Source organism: Taudactylus pleione, unplaced genomic scaffold (assembly GCF_031769625.1).
Source record: "Taudactylus pleione unplaced genomic scaffold, aTauple2 ptg000352l, whole genome shotgun sequence".
Classification (NCBI taxonomy): Eukaryota; Metazoa; Chordata; class Amphibia; order Anura; family Myobatrachidae; genus Taudactylus; species Taudactylus pleione.
Window position 1 is genome coordinate 6,563,785 of NW_028284753.1, and position 15,446 is coordinate 6,579,230.

The following is a 15,446-nucleotide window of genomic DNA, read 5'->3' on the forward strand; positions in this document are numbered from 1 at the left end:
ATGGATGAATGCACTTGTGTAATACAGTTTCCCTTGTTTATGTGGAGAGTATATAAATGAAGATGGATGTATGCACTTGTGTAATACAGTTTTCCTTGTTTTTGTGGAGAGTATATAAATGAAGATGGATGTATGCAGCTGTGTAATACAGTTTCCCTTGTTTATGTGGAGAGTATATAAAAGAAGATGGATGTATGCACTTGTGTAATACAGTTTTCCTTGTGTATGTGGAGAGTATATAAATGAAGATGGATGTATGCACTTGTATAATACAGTTTTCCTTGTTTATGTGGAGAATATATAAATGAAGATGGATGTATGCACTTGTGTAATACAGTTTTCCTGGTTTATGTGGAGAGTATATAAATGAAGAAAGATGTATGCACTTGTGTAATACAGTTTTCCTGGTTTATGTGGAGAGTATATAAATGAAGATGGATGTATGCAGCTGTGTAATACAGTTTTCCTTCTTTATGTGGAGAGTATATAAATGAAGATGGATGTATGCACTTGTGTAATACAGTTTTCCTTGTTTATGTGGAGAGTATATAAATGAAGATGGATGTATGCACTTGTGTAATACAGTTTTCCTTGTTTATGTGGAGAGTATATAAATGAAGATGGATGTATGCAGCTGTGTAATACAGTTTCCCTTGTTTATGTGGAGAGTATATAAAAGAAGATGGATGTATGCACTTGTGTAATACAGTTTTCCTTGTTTATGTGGAGAGTATATAAATGAAGATGGATGTGTGCACTTGTGTAATACAGTTTTCCTGGTTTATGTGGAGAGTATAAATGGAGATGGATGTGTGCAGCTGTGTAATACAGTTTTCCTTGTTTATGTGGAGAGTATATAAATGAAGATGGAGGTATACAGCTGTGTAATACAGTTTTCCTTGTTTATGTGGAGAGTATATAAATGAAGACGGATCTGTGCAGCTGTGTGATACAGTTTCCCTTGTTTATGTGGAGAGTATATATATGAAGATGGATGTGTGCAGCTGTGTAATACAGTTTTCCTTGTTTATGTGGAGAGTATATAAATGAAGATGGATGTATGCACCTGTGTAATACAGTTTTCCTTGTTTATGTGGAGAGTATATAAATGAAGATGGATCTATGCAGCAGTGTAATACAGTTTCCCTTGTTTATGTGCAGAGTATGTAAATGAAGATGGATGTGTGCAGCTGTGTAATACAGTTTTTCTTGTTTATGTGGAGAGTATATAAATGAAGATGGATGTGTGCACTTGTGTAATACAGTTTTCCTTCTTTATGTGGAGAGTATATAAATGAAGATGGATGTATGCAGCTGTGTAATACAGTTTTTCTTGTTTATGTGGAGAGTATATAAATGAAGATGGATGTGTGCACTTGTGTAATACAGTTTGCCTTGTTTATGTGGAGAGTATATAAAAGAAGATGGATGTATGCAGTTGTGTAATACAGTTTTCCTTGTTTATGTGGAGAGTATATAAATGAAGATGGATGCATGCACTTGTGTAATACAGTTTTCCTGGTTTATGTGGAGAGTATATAAATGATGATGGATGTGTGCAGCTGTGTAAAACAGTTTTCCTTGTTTATGTGGAGAGTATATAAATGAATATGGATGTATGCACTTGTGTAATACAGTTTCCTTGTTTATGTGGAGAGTATATAAATGAAGATGGATGTATACACTTGTGTAATACAGTTTTCCTTGTTTATGTGGAGAGTATATAAATGAAGATGGATGTATGCAGCTGTGTAATACAGTTTCCCTTGTTTATGTGGAGAGTATATAAATGAAGATGGATGTTTGCAGCTGTGTAATACAGTTTCCCTTGTTTATGTGGAGAGTATATAAATGAAGATGGATGTGTGCAGCTGTGTAATACAGTTTTTCTTGTTTATGTGGAGAGTATATAAATGAAGATGGATCTATGCAGCTGTGTAATACAGTTTTCCTTGTTTATGTGGAGAGTATATAAATGAAGATGGATGTGTGAACTTGTGTAATACAGTTGTCCTTGATTATGTGGAGAGTATATTAATGAAGATGGATGTATGCACTTGTGTAATACAGTTTACCTGGTTTATGTGGAGAGTACATAAATGAAGATGGATGTATGCAGCTGTGTAATACAGTTTTCCTTGTTTATGTGGAGAGTATATAAATGAAGATGGATGTGTGCACTTGTGTAATACAGTTTTCCTTGTTTATGTGGAGAGTATATAAATGAAGATGGATGTATGCAGCTGTGTAATACAGTTTCCCTTGTTTATGTGGAGAGTATATAAAAGTAGATGGATGTATGCACTTGTGTAATACAGTTTTCCTTGTTTATGTGGAGAGTATATAAATGAAGATGGATATATGCACTTGTGTAATACAGTTTTCCTGGTTGATGTGGAGAGTATATAAATGGAGATGGATGTGTGCAGCTGTGTAATACAGTTTTCCTTGTTTATGTGGAGAGTATATAAATGAAGATGGAGGTATACAGCTGTGTAATACAGTTTTCCTTGTTTATGTGGAGAGTATATAAATGAAGACGGATCTGTGCAGCTGTGTGATACAGTTTTCCTTGTTTATGTGGAGAGTATATAAATGAAGAAGGATGTGTGCAGCTGTGTGATACAGTTTTCCTTGTTTATGTGAAGAGTATATAAATGAAGATGGATCTATGCAGTTGTGTAATACAGTTTCCCTTGTTTATGTGGAGAGTATATAAATGAAGATGGATGTGTGCAGCTGTGTAATACAGTTTTCCTTGTTTATGTGGAGAGTATATAAATGAAGATGGATGTATGCAGCTGTGTAATACAGTTTTCCTTGTTTATGTGGAGAGTATATAAATGAAGATGGATCTATGCAGCAGTGTAATACAGTTTCCCTTGTTTATGTGCAGAGTATATAAATGAAGATGGATGTGTGCAGCTGTGTAATACAGTTTTTCTTTTTTATGTGGAGAGTATATAAATGAAGATGGATGTATGCACTTGTGTAATACAGTTTTCCTTGTTTATGTGGAGAGTATATAAATAAAGATGGATGTATGCACTTGTGTAAAACAGTTTTCCTGGTTTATGTGGAGAGTATATAAATGAAGATGGATGTATGCAGCTGTGTAATACAGTTTTCCTTGTTTATGTGGAGAGTAAATAAACGAAGATGGATGAATGCACTTGTGTAATACAGTTTCCCTTGTTTATGTGGAGAGTATATAAATGAAGATGGATATATGCACTTGTGTAATACAGTTTTCCTGGTTTATGTGGAGAGTATATAAATGAAGATGGATGTATGCAGCTGTATAATACAGTTTTCCTTGTTTATGTGGAGAGTATATAAATGAAGATGGATGTGTGCACTTGTGTAATACAGTTTTCCTTCTTTATGTGGAGAGTATATAAATGAAGATGGATGTATGCAGCTGTGTAATACAGTTTCCCTTGTTTATGTGGAGAGTATATAAAAGAAGATGGATGTATGCACTTGTGTAATACAGTTTTCCTTGTTTATGTGGAGAGTATATAAATGAAGATGGATGTATGCACTTGTGTCATACAGTTTTCCTGGTTTATGTGGAGAGTATATAAATGAAGATGGATGTGTGCAGCTGTGTAATAGAGTTTTCCTTATTTATGTGGAGAGTATATAAATGAAGATGGATGTATGCAGCTGTGTAATACAGTTTTCCTTGTTTATGTGGAGAGTATATAAATGAAGATGGATCTGTGCAGCTATGTAATACAGTTTTCCTTGTTTATGTGGAGAGTATATAAATGAAGATGAATGGATGTACTTGTGTAATACAGTTTTCCTTGTTTATGTGGAGAGTATATAAATGAAGAAGGATGTCTGCAGCTGTGTAATACCGTTTTCCTTGTTTATGTGGAGAGTATCTAAATGAAGATGGATCTATGCAGCTGTGTAATACAGTTTTCCTTGTTTATGTGGAGAGTATATAAATGAAGATGGATGTGTGCACTTGTGTAATACAGTTTTCCTTGTTTATGTGGAGAGTATATAAATGAAGATGGATGTATGCAGCTGTGTAATACAGTTTCCCTTGTTTATGTGGAGAGTATATAAAAGAAGATGGATGTATGCACTTGTGTAATACAGTTTTCCTTGTGTATGTGGAGAGTATATAAATGAAGATGGATGTATGCACTTGTATAATACAGTTTTCCTTGTTTATGTGGAGAATATATAAATGAAGATGGATGTATGCACTTGTGTAATACAGTTTTCCTGGTTTATGTGGAGAGTATATAAATGAAGAAAGATGTATGCACTTGTGTAATACAGTTTTCCTGGTTTATGTGGAGAGTATATAAATGAAGATGGATGTATGCAGCTGTGTAATACAGTTTTCCTTCTTTATGTGGAGAGTATATAAATGAAGATGGATGTATGCACTTGTGTAATACAGTTTTCCTTGTTTATGTGGAGAGTATATAAATGAAGATGGATGTATGCACTTGTGTAATACAGTTTTCCTTGTTTATGTGGAGAGTATATAAATGAAGATGGATGTATGCAGCTGTGTAATACAGTTTCCCTTGTTTATGTGGAGAGTATATAAAAGAAGATGGATGTATGCACTTGTGTAATACAGTTTTCCTTGTTTATGTGGAGAGTATATAAATGAAGATGGATGTGTGCACTTGTGTAATACAGTTTTCCTGGTTTATGTGGAGAGTATAAATGGAGATGGATGTATGCAGCTGTGTAATACAGTTTTCCTTGTTTATGTGGAGAGTATATAAATGAAGATGGAGGTATACAGCTGTGTAATACAGTTTTCCTTGTTTATGTGGAGAGTATATAAATGAAGACGGATCTGTGCAGCTGTGTGATACAGTTTTCCTTGTTTATGTGGAGAGTATATAAATGAAGAAGGATGTGTGCAGCTGTGTGATACAGTTTTCCTTGTTTATGTGGAGAGTATATAAATGAAGATGGATCTATGCAGCTGTGTAATACAGTTTCCCTTGTTTATGTGGAGAGTATATATATGAAGATGGATGTGTGCAGCTGTGTAATACAGTTTTCCTTGTTTATGTGGAGAGTATATAAATGAAGATGGATGTATGCACCTGTGTAATACAGTTTTCCTTGTTTATGTGGAGAGTATATAAATGAAGATGGATCTATGCAGCAGTGTAATACAGTTTCCCTTGTTTATGTGCAGAGTATGTAAATGAAGATGGATGTGTGCAGCTGTGTAATACAGTTTTTCTTGTTTATGTGGAGAGTATATAAATGAAGATGGATGTATGCACTTATGTAATACAGTTTTCCTTGTTTATGTGGAGAGTATATAAATAAAGATGGATGTATGCACTTGTGTAATCGTTTTCCTGGTTTATGTGGAGAGTATATAAATGAAGATGGATGTATGCAGCTGTGTAATACAGTTTTCCTTGTTTATGTGGAGAGTAAATAAACGAAGATGGATGTATGCACTTGTGTAATACAGTTTCCCTTGATTATGTGGAGAGTATATAAATGAAGATGGATGTGTGCAGCTGTGTAATACAGTTTTCCTTGTTTATGTGGAGAGTATATAAATGAAGATGGATGTATGCACTTGTGTAATACAGTTTTCCTGGTTTATGTGGAGAGTATATAAATGAAGATGGATGTCTGCAGCTGTATAATACAGTTTTCCTTGTTTATGTGGAGAGTATATAAATGAAGATAGATGTGTGCACTTGTGTAATACAGTTTTCCTTCTTTATGTGGAGAGTATATAAATGAAGATGGATGTATGCACTTGTGTAATACAGTTTTCCTTGTTTATGTGGAGAGTATATAAATGAAGATGGATGCATGCACTTGTGTAATACAGTTTTCCTGGTTTATGTGGAGAGTATATAAATGATGATGGATGTGTGCAGCTGTGTAATAGAGTTTTCCTTATTTATGTGGAGAGTATATAAATGAAGATGGATGTATGCAGCTGTGTAATACAGTTTTCCTTGTTTATGTGGAGAGTATATAAATGAAGATGGATCTGTGCAGCTATGTAATACAGTTTTCCTTGTTTATGTGGAGAGTATATAAATGAAGATGGATGGATGCACTTGTGTAATACAGTTTTCCTTGTTTATGTGGAGAGTATATAAATGAAGATGGATGTCTGCAGCTGTGTAATACCGTTTTCCTTGTTTATGTGGAGAGTATATAAATGAAGATGGATCTATGCAGCTGTGTAATACAGTTTCCCTTGTTTATGTGGAGAGTATATAAATGAAGATGGATGTGTGCAGCTGTGTATTACAGTTTTCCTTGTTTATGTGGAGAGTATATAAATGAAGATGGTTCTATGCAGCTGTGTAATACATTTTCCCTTGTTTATGTGGAGAGTATATAAATGAAGATGGATGTGTGCAGCTCTGTATTACAGTTTTCCTTGTTTTTGTGGAGAATATATAAATGAAGATGGATGTATGCACTTGTGTAATACAGTTTTCCTTGTTTATGTGGAGAGTATATAAATGAAGATGGATGTGTGCAGCTGTTTAACACCGTTTTCCTTGTTTATGTGGAGAGTATATAAATGAAGATGGATCTATGCAGCTGTGTAATACAGTTTCCCTTGTTTAAGTGGAGAGTATATAAATGAAGATGGATGTATGCAGCTGTGTAATACAGTTTTCCTTGTTTATGTGGAGAGTATATAAATGAAGATGGATGTGTGCACCTGTGTAATACAGTTTTCCTTGTTTATGTGGAGAGTATATAAATGAAGACGGATCTATGCAGCTGTGTAATACAGTTTCCCTTGTTTATGTGGAGAGTATATAAATGAAGATGTTTGCACTTGTGTAATACAGTTTTCCTTGTTTATGTATAGAGTATATAAATGAAGATGGATTTATGCACTTGTGTAATACAGTTTTCCTTGTTTATGTGGAGAGTATATAAATGAAGATGGATGTATGCACTTGTGTAATACAGTTTTCCTGGTTTATGTGGAGAGTATATAAATGAAGATGGATGTATGCAGCTGTGTAAAACAGTTTTCCTTGTTTATGTGGAGAGTATATAAATGAAGATGGATGTATGCACTTGTGTAATACAGTTTCCCTTGTTTATGTGGAGAGTATATAAATGAAGATGGATGTGTGCAGCAGTGTAATACAGTTTTCCTTGTTTATGTGGAGAGTATATAAATGAAGATGGATGTATACAGCTGTGTAATACAGTTTTCCTTGTTTATGTGGAGAGTATATAAATGAAGATGGATCTATGCAGCTGTGTAATACAGTTTCCCTTGTTTATGTGGAGAGTATATAAATGAAGATGGATGTGTGCAGCTGTGTAATACAGTTTTCCTTGTTTAGGTGGAGAGTATATAAATGAAGATGGATGTATGCAGCTGTGTAAAACAGTTTTCCTTGTTTATGTGGAGAGTATATAAATGAAGATGGATGTATGCACTTGTGTAATACAGTTTCCCTTGTTTATGTGGAGAGTATATAAATGAAGATGGATGTGTGCAGCATTGTAATACAGTTTTCCTTGTTTATGTGGAGAGTATATAAATGAAGATGGATGTATGCAGCTGTGTAATACAGTTTTCTTTGTTTATGTGGAGAGTATATAAATGAAGATGGATCAATGCAGCTGTGTAATACAGTTTCCCTTGTTTATGTGGAGAGTATATAAATGAAGATGGATGTGTGCAGCTGTGTAATACAGTTTTCCTTGTTTAGGTGGAGAGTATATAAATGAAGATGGATGTGTGCACTTGTGTAATACAGTTTTCCTTGTTTATGTGGAGAGTATATAAATGAAGATGGTTGTATGCACTTGTGTAATATGGTTTTCCTGGTTTATGTGGAGAGTATATAAATGAAGATGGATGTATGCAGCTGTGTAATACAGTTTTCCTTGTTTATGTGGAGAGTATATAAATGAAGATGGATGTGTGCACTTGTGTAATACAGTTTTCCTTGTTTATGTGGAGAGTATATAAATGAAGATGGATGTATGCAGCTGTGTAATACAGTTTCCCTTGTTTATGTGGAGAGTATATAAATGAAGATGGATGTATGCACTTGTGTAATACAGTTTTCCTGGTTTATGTGGAGAGAATATAAATGGAGATGGATGTGTGCAGCTGTGTAATACAGTTTTTCTTGTTTATGTGGAGAGTATATAAATGAAGATGGATGTATGCAGCTGTGGAATACAGTTTTCCTTGTTTATGTGGAGAGTATATAAATGAAGACAGATCTGTGCAGCTGTGTAATACAGTTTTCCTTGTTTATGTGGAGAGTATATAAATGAAGAAGGATGTGTGCAGCTGTGTGATACAGTTTTCCTTGTTTATGTGGAGAGTATATAAATGAAGATGGATCTATGCAGCTGTGTAATACAGTTTCCCTTGTTTATGTGGAGAGTATATAAATGAAGATGGATGTGTGCAGCTGTGTAATACAGTTTTCCTTGTTTATGTGGAGAGTATATAAATGAAGATGGATGTATGCAGCTGTGTAATACAGTTTTCCTTGTTTATGTGGAGAGTATATAAATGAAGATGGATCTATGCAGCAGTGTAATACAGTTTCCCTTGTTTATGTGCAGAGTATATAAATGAAGATGGATGTGTGCAGCTGTGTAATACAGTTTTTCTTGTTTATGTGGAGAGTATATAAATGAAGATGGATGTATGCACTTGTGTAATACAGTTTTCCTTGTTTATGTGGAGAGTATATAAATGAAGACAGATCTGTGCAGCTGTGTAATACAGTTTTCCTTGTTTATGTGGAGAGTTTATAAATGAAGATGGATGTGTGCAGCTGTGTGATACAGTTTTCCTTGTTTAAGTGGAGTGTATATAAATTAAGATGGATGTATGCACTTGTGTAATACAGTTTTCCTTGTTTATGTGGAGAGTATTTAAATGAAGATGGATGTATGCACTTGTGAAATACAGTTTTCCTTGTTTATGTGGAGAGTATATAAATGAAGATGGATGTATGCACTTGTGTAAAACAGTTTTCCTTGTTTATGTGGAGAGTATATAAATGAAGATGGATGTATGCAGCTGTGTAATACAGTTTCCCTTGTTTATGTGGAGAGTATATAAATGAAGATGGATGTATGCACTTGTGTAATACAGTTTTCCTGGTTTATGTGGAGAGTATATAAATGGAGATGGATGTGTGCAGCTGTGTAATACAGTTTTTCTTGTTTATGTGGAGAGTATATAAATGAAGATGGATGTATGCAGCTGTGGAATACAGTTTTCCTTGTTTATGTGGAGAGTATATAAATGAAGACAGATCTGTGCAGCTGTGTAATACAGTTTTCCTTGTTTATGTGGAGAGTATATAAATGAAGAAGGATGTGTGCAGCTGTGTGATACAGTTTTCCTTGTTTATGTGGAGAGTATATAAATGAAGATGGATCTATGCAGCTGTGTAATACAGTGTCCCTTGTTTATGTGGAGAGTATATAAATGAAGATGGATGTGTGCAGCTGTGTAATACAGTTTTCCTTGTTTATGTGGAGAGAATATAAATGAAGATGGATGTATGCAGCTGTGTAATACAGTTTTCCTTGTTTATGTGGAGAGTATATAAATGAAGATGGATCTATGCAGCAGTGTAATACAGTTTCCCTTGTTTATGTGCAGAGTATATAAATGAAGATGGATGTGTGCAGCTGTGTAATACAGTTTTTCTTGTTTATGTGGAGAGTATATAAATGAAGATGGATGTATGCACTTGTGTAATACAGTTTTCCTTGTTTATGTGGAGAGTATATAAATAAAGATGGATGTATGCACTTGTGTAATACAGTTTTCCTGGTTTATGTGGAGAGTATATAAATGAAGATGGATGTATGCAGCTGTGTAATACAGTTTTCCTTGTTTATGTGGAGAGTAAATAAACGAAGATGGATGTATCCACTTGTGTAATACAGTTTCCCTTGTTTATGTGGAGAGTATATAAATGAAGATGGATGTATGCAGCTGTGTAATACAGTTTTCCTTGTTTATGTGGAGAGTATATAAATGAAGACAGATCTGTGCAGCTGTGTAATAAAGTTTTCCTTGTTTATGTGGAGAGTTTATAAATGAAGATGGATGTGTGCAGCTGTGTAATACAGTTTTCCTTGTTTAAGTGGAGAGTATATAAATTAAGATGGATGTATGCACTTGTGTAATACAGTTTTCCTTGTTTATGTGGAGAGTATATAAATGAAGATGGATGTATGCACTTGTGTAATACAGTTTTCCTTGTTTATGTGGAGAGTATATAAATGAAGATGGATGTATGCACTTGTGTAAAACAGTTTTCCTTGTTTATGTGGAGAGTATATAAATGAAGATGGATGTATGCACTTGTGTAATACTGTTTTCCTTGTTTATGTGGAGAGTATATAAATGAAGATGGATGTATACACTTGTGTAATACAGTTTTCCTTGTTTATGTGGAGAGTATATAAATGAAGATGGATGTATGCAGCTGTGTAATACAGTTTCCCTTGTTTATGTGGAGAGTATATAAATGAAGATGGATGTATGCAGCTGTGTAATACAGTTTCAAATGTTTATGTGGAGAGTATATAAATGAAGATGGATGTCTGCAGCTGTGTAATACCGTTTACCTTCTTTATGTGGAGAGTATATAAATGAAGATGGATCTATGCAGCTGTGTAATACAGTTTCCCTTGTTTATGTGGAGAGTATATAAATGAAGATGGATGTGTGCAGCTGTGTATTACAGTTTTCCTTGTTTATGTGGAGAGTATATAAATGAAGATGGTTCTATGCAGCTGTGTAATACAGTTTCCCTTGTTTATGTGGAGAGTATATAAATGAAGATGGATGTGTGCAGCTGTGGAATACAGTTTTCCTTGTTTATGTGGAGAATATATAAATGAAGATGGATGTATGCACTTGTGTAATACAGTTTTCCTTGTTTATGTGGAAAGTATATAAATGAAGATGGATGTGTGCAGCTGTTTAACACCGTTTTCCTTGTTTATGTGGAGAGTATATAAATGAAGATGGATCTATGCAGCTGTGTAATACAGTTTCCCTTGTTTAAGTGGAGAGTATATAAATGAAGATGGATGTATGCAGCTGTGTAATACAGTTTTCCTTGTTTATGTGGAGAGTATATAAATGAAGATGGATGTGTGCACCTGTGTAATACAGTTTTCCTTGTTTATGTGGAGAGTATATAAATGAAGACGGATCTATGCAGCTGTGTAATACAGTTTCCCTTGTTTATGTGGAGAGTATATAAATGAAGATGTTTGCACTTGTGTAATACAGTTTTCCTTGTTTATGTATAGAGTATATAAATGAAGATGGATTTATGCACTTGTGTAATACAGTTTTCCTTGTTTATGTGGAGAGTATATAAATGAAGATGGATGTATGCACTTGTGTAATACAGTTTTCCTGGTTTATGTGGAGAGTATATAAATGAAGATGGATGTATGCAGCTGTGTAAAACAGTTTTCCTTGTTTGTGTGGAGAGTATATAAATGAAGATGGATGTATGCACTTGTGTAATACAGTTTCCCTTGTTTATGTGGAGAGTATATAAATGAAGATGGATGTGTGCAGCAGTGTAATACAGTTTTCCTTGTTTATGTGGAGAGTATATAAATGAAGATGGATGTATACAGCTGTGTAATACAGTTTTCCTTGTTTATGTGGAGAGTATATAAATGAAGATGGATCTATGCAGCTGTGTAATACAGTTTCCCTTGTTTATGTGGAGAGTATATAAATGAAGATGGATGTGTGCAGCTGTGTAATACAGTTTTACTTGTTTAGGTGGAGAGTATATAAATGAAGATGGATGTGTGCAGCTGTGTAATACAGTTTTCCTTGTTTATGTGGAGAGTATATAAATGAAGATGGATGTGTGCACTTGTGTAATACAGTTTTCCTTGTTTATGTGGAGAGTATATAAATGAAGATGGATGTATGCACTTGTGTAATACAGTTTTCCTTGTTTATGTGGAGAGTATATAAATGAAGATGGATGTATGCAGCTTTGTAATACAGTTTTCCTTGTTTATGTGGAGAGTATATAAATGAAGATGGATGTGTGCAGCTGTGTAATACAGTTTTCCTTGTTTATGTGGAGAGTATATAAATGAAGATGGATGTATGCAGCTGTGTAATAGAGTTTTCCTTGTTTATGTGGAGAGTATATAAAGATGGATGTATGCACTTGTGTAATACAGTTTCCCTTGTTTATGTGGAGAGTATATAAATGAAGATGGATCTATGCAGCTGTGTAATACAGTTTCCTTTGTTTATGTGGAGAGTATATAAATGAAGATGGATGTGTGCAGCTGTGTATTACAGTTTTCCTTGTTTATGTGGAGAGTATATAAATGAAGATGGTTCTATGCAGCTGTGTAATACAGTTTCCCTTGTTTATGTGGAGAGTATGTAAATGAAGATGGATGTGTGCAGCTGTGGAATACAGATTTCCTTGTTTATGTGGAGAATATATAAATGAAGATGGATGTATGCACTTGTGTAATACAGTTTTCCTTGTTTATGTGGAGAGTATATAAATGAAGATGGATGTGTGCAGCTGTTTAACACCGTTTTCCTTGTTTATGTGGAGAGTATATAAATGAAGATGGATCTATGCAGCTGTGTAATACAGTTTCCCTTGTTTAAGTGGAGAGTATATAAATGAAGATGGATGTATGCAGCTGTGTAATACAGTTTTCCTTGTTTATGTGGAGAGTATATAAATGAAGATGGATGTGTGCACCTGTGTAATACAGTTTTCCTTGTTTATGTGGAGAGTATATAAATGAAGACGGATCTATGCAGCTGTGTAATACAGTTTCCCTTGTTTATGTGGAGAGTATATAAATGAAGATGTTTGCACTTGTGTAATACAGTTTTCCTTGTTTATGTATAGAGTATATAAATGAAGATGGATTTATGCACTTGTGTAATAGAGTTTTCCTTGTTTATGTGGAGAGTATATAAATGAAGATGGATGTATGCACTTGTGTAATACAGTTTTCCTGGTTTATGTGGAGAGTATATAAATGAAGATGGATGTATGCAGCTGTGTAAAACAGTTTTCCTTGTTTATGTGGAGAGTATATAAATGAAGATGGATGTATGCACTTGTGTAATACAGTTTCCCTTGTTTATGTGGAGAGTATATAAATGAAGATGGATGTGTGCAGCAGTGTAATACAGTTTTCCTTGTTTATGTGGAGAGTATATAAATGAAGATGGATGTATACAGCTGTGTAATACAGTTTTCCTTGTTTATGTGGAGAGTATATAATTGAAGATGGATCTATGCAGCTGTGTAATACAGTTTCCCTTGTTTATGTGGAGAGTATATAAATGAAGATGGATGTGTGCAGCTGTGTAATACAGTTTTACTTGTTTAGGTGGAGAGTATATAAATGAAGATGGATGTGTGCAGCTGTGTAATACAGTTTTCCTTGTTTATGTGGAGAGTATATAAATGAAGATGGATGTGTGCACTTGTGTAATACAGTTTTCCTTGTTTATGTGGAGAGTATATAAATGAAGATGGATGTATGCACTTGTGTAATACAGTTTTCCTTGTTTATGTGGAGAGTATATAAATGAAGATGGATGTATGCAGCTTTGTAATACAGTTTTCCTTGTTTATGTGGAGAGTATATAAATGAAGATGGATGTGTGCAGCTGTGTAATACAGTTTTCCTTGTTTATGTGGAGAGTATATAAATGAAGATGGATGTATGCAGCTGTGTAATAGAGTTTTCCTTGTTTATGTGGAGAGTATATAAAGATGGATGTATGCACTTGTGTAATACAGTTTCCCTTGTTTATGTGGAGAGTATATAAATGAAGATGGATGTGTGCAGCTGTGTAATACTGTTTTCCTTGTTTATGTGGAGAGTATATAAATGAAGATGGATCTATGCAGCTGTGTAATAGAGTTTCCCTTGTTTATGTGGAGAGTATATAAATGAAGATGGATGTATGCAGCTGTGTAATACAGTTTTCCTTGTTTATGTGGAGAGTATATAAATGAAGATGGATGTATGCACTTGTGTAATACAGTTTCCCTTGTTTATGTGGAGAGTATATAAATGAAGATGGACGTGTGCAGCTGTGTAATACAGTTTTCCTTGTTTATGTGGAGAGTATATAAATGAAGATGGATGTATGCAGCTGTGTAATACAGTTTTCCTTGTTTATGTGGAGAGTATATAAATGAAGATGGATCTATGCAGCAGTGTAATACAGTTTCCCTTGTTTATGTGCAGAGTATATAAATGAAGATGGATGTCTGCAGCTGTGTAATACCGTTTTCCTTGTTTATGTGGAGAGTATATAAATGAAGATGGATCTATGCAGCTGTGTAACACAGTTTCCCTTGTTTAAGAGGAGAGTATATAAATGAAGATGGATGTATGCAGCTGTGTAATACAGTTTTCCTTGTTTATGTGGAGAGTATATAAATGAAGATGGATGTGTGCACCTGTGTAATACAGTTTTCCTTGTTTATGTGGAGAGTATATAAATGAAGGCGGATCTATGCAGCTGTGTAATACAGTTTTCCTTGTTTATGTGGAGAGTATATAAATGAAGATGTTTGCACTTGTGTAATACAGTTTTCCTTGTTTATGTATAGAGTATATAAATGAAGATGGATTTATGCACTTGTGTAATACAGTTTTCCTTGTTTATGTGGAGAGTATATAAATGAAGATGGATGTATGCACTTGTGTAATACAGTTTTCCTGGTTTATGTGGAGAGTATATAAATGAAGATGGATGTATGCAGCTGTGTAAAACAGTTTTCCTTGTTTATGTGGAGAGTATATAAATGAAGATGGATGTATGCACTTGTGTAATACAGTTTCCCTTGTTTATGTGGTGAGTATATAAATGAAGATGGATGTGTGCAGCACTGTAATACAGTTTTCCTTGTTTATGTGGAGAGTATATAAATGAAGATGGATGTATACAGCTGTGTAATACAGTTTTCCTTGTTTATGTGGAGAGTATATAAATGAAGATGGATCTATGCAGCTGTGTAATACAGTTTCCCTTGTTTATGTGGAGAGTATATAAATGAAGATGGATGTGTGCAGCTGTGTAATACAGTTTTCCTTGTTTAGGTGGAGAGTATATAAATGAAGATGGATGTGTGCAGCTGTGTAATACAGTTTTCCTTGTTTATGTGGAGAGTATATAAATGAAGATGGATGTGTGCACTTGTGTAATACAGTTTTCCTTGTTTATGTGGAGAGTATATAAATGAAGATGGATGTATGCACTTGTGTAATACAGTTTTCCTTGTTTATGTGGAGAGTATATAAATGAAGATGGATGTATGCAGCTTTGTAATACAGTTTTCCTTGTTTATGTGGAGAGTATATAAATGAAGATGGATGTGTGCAGCTGTGTAATACAGTTTTCCTTGTTT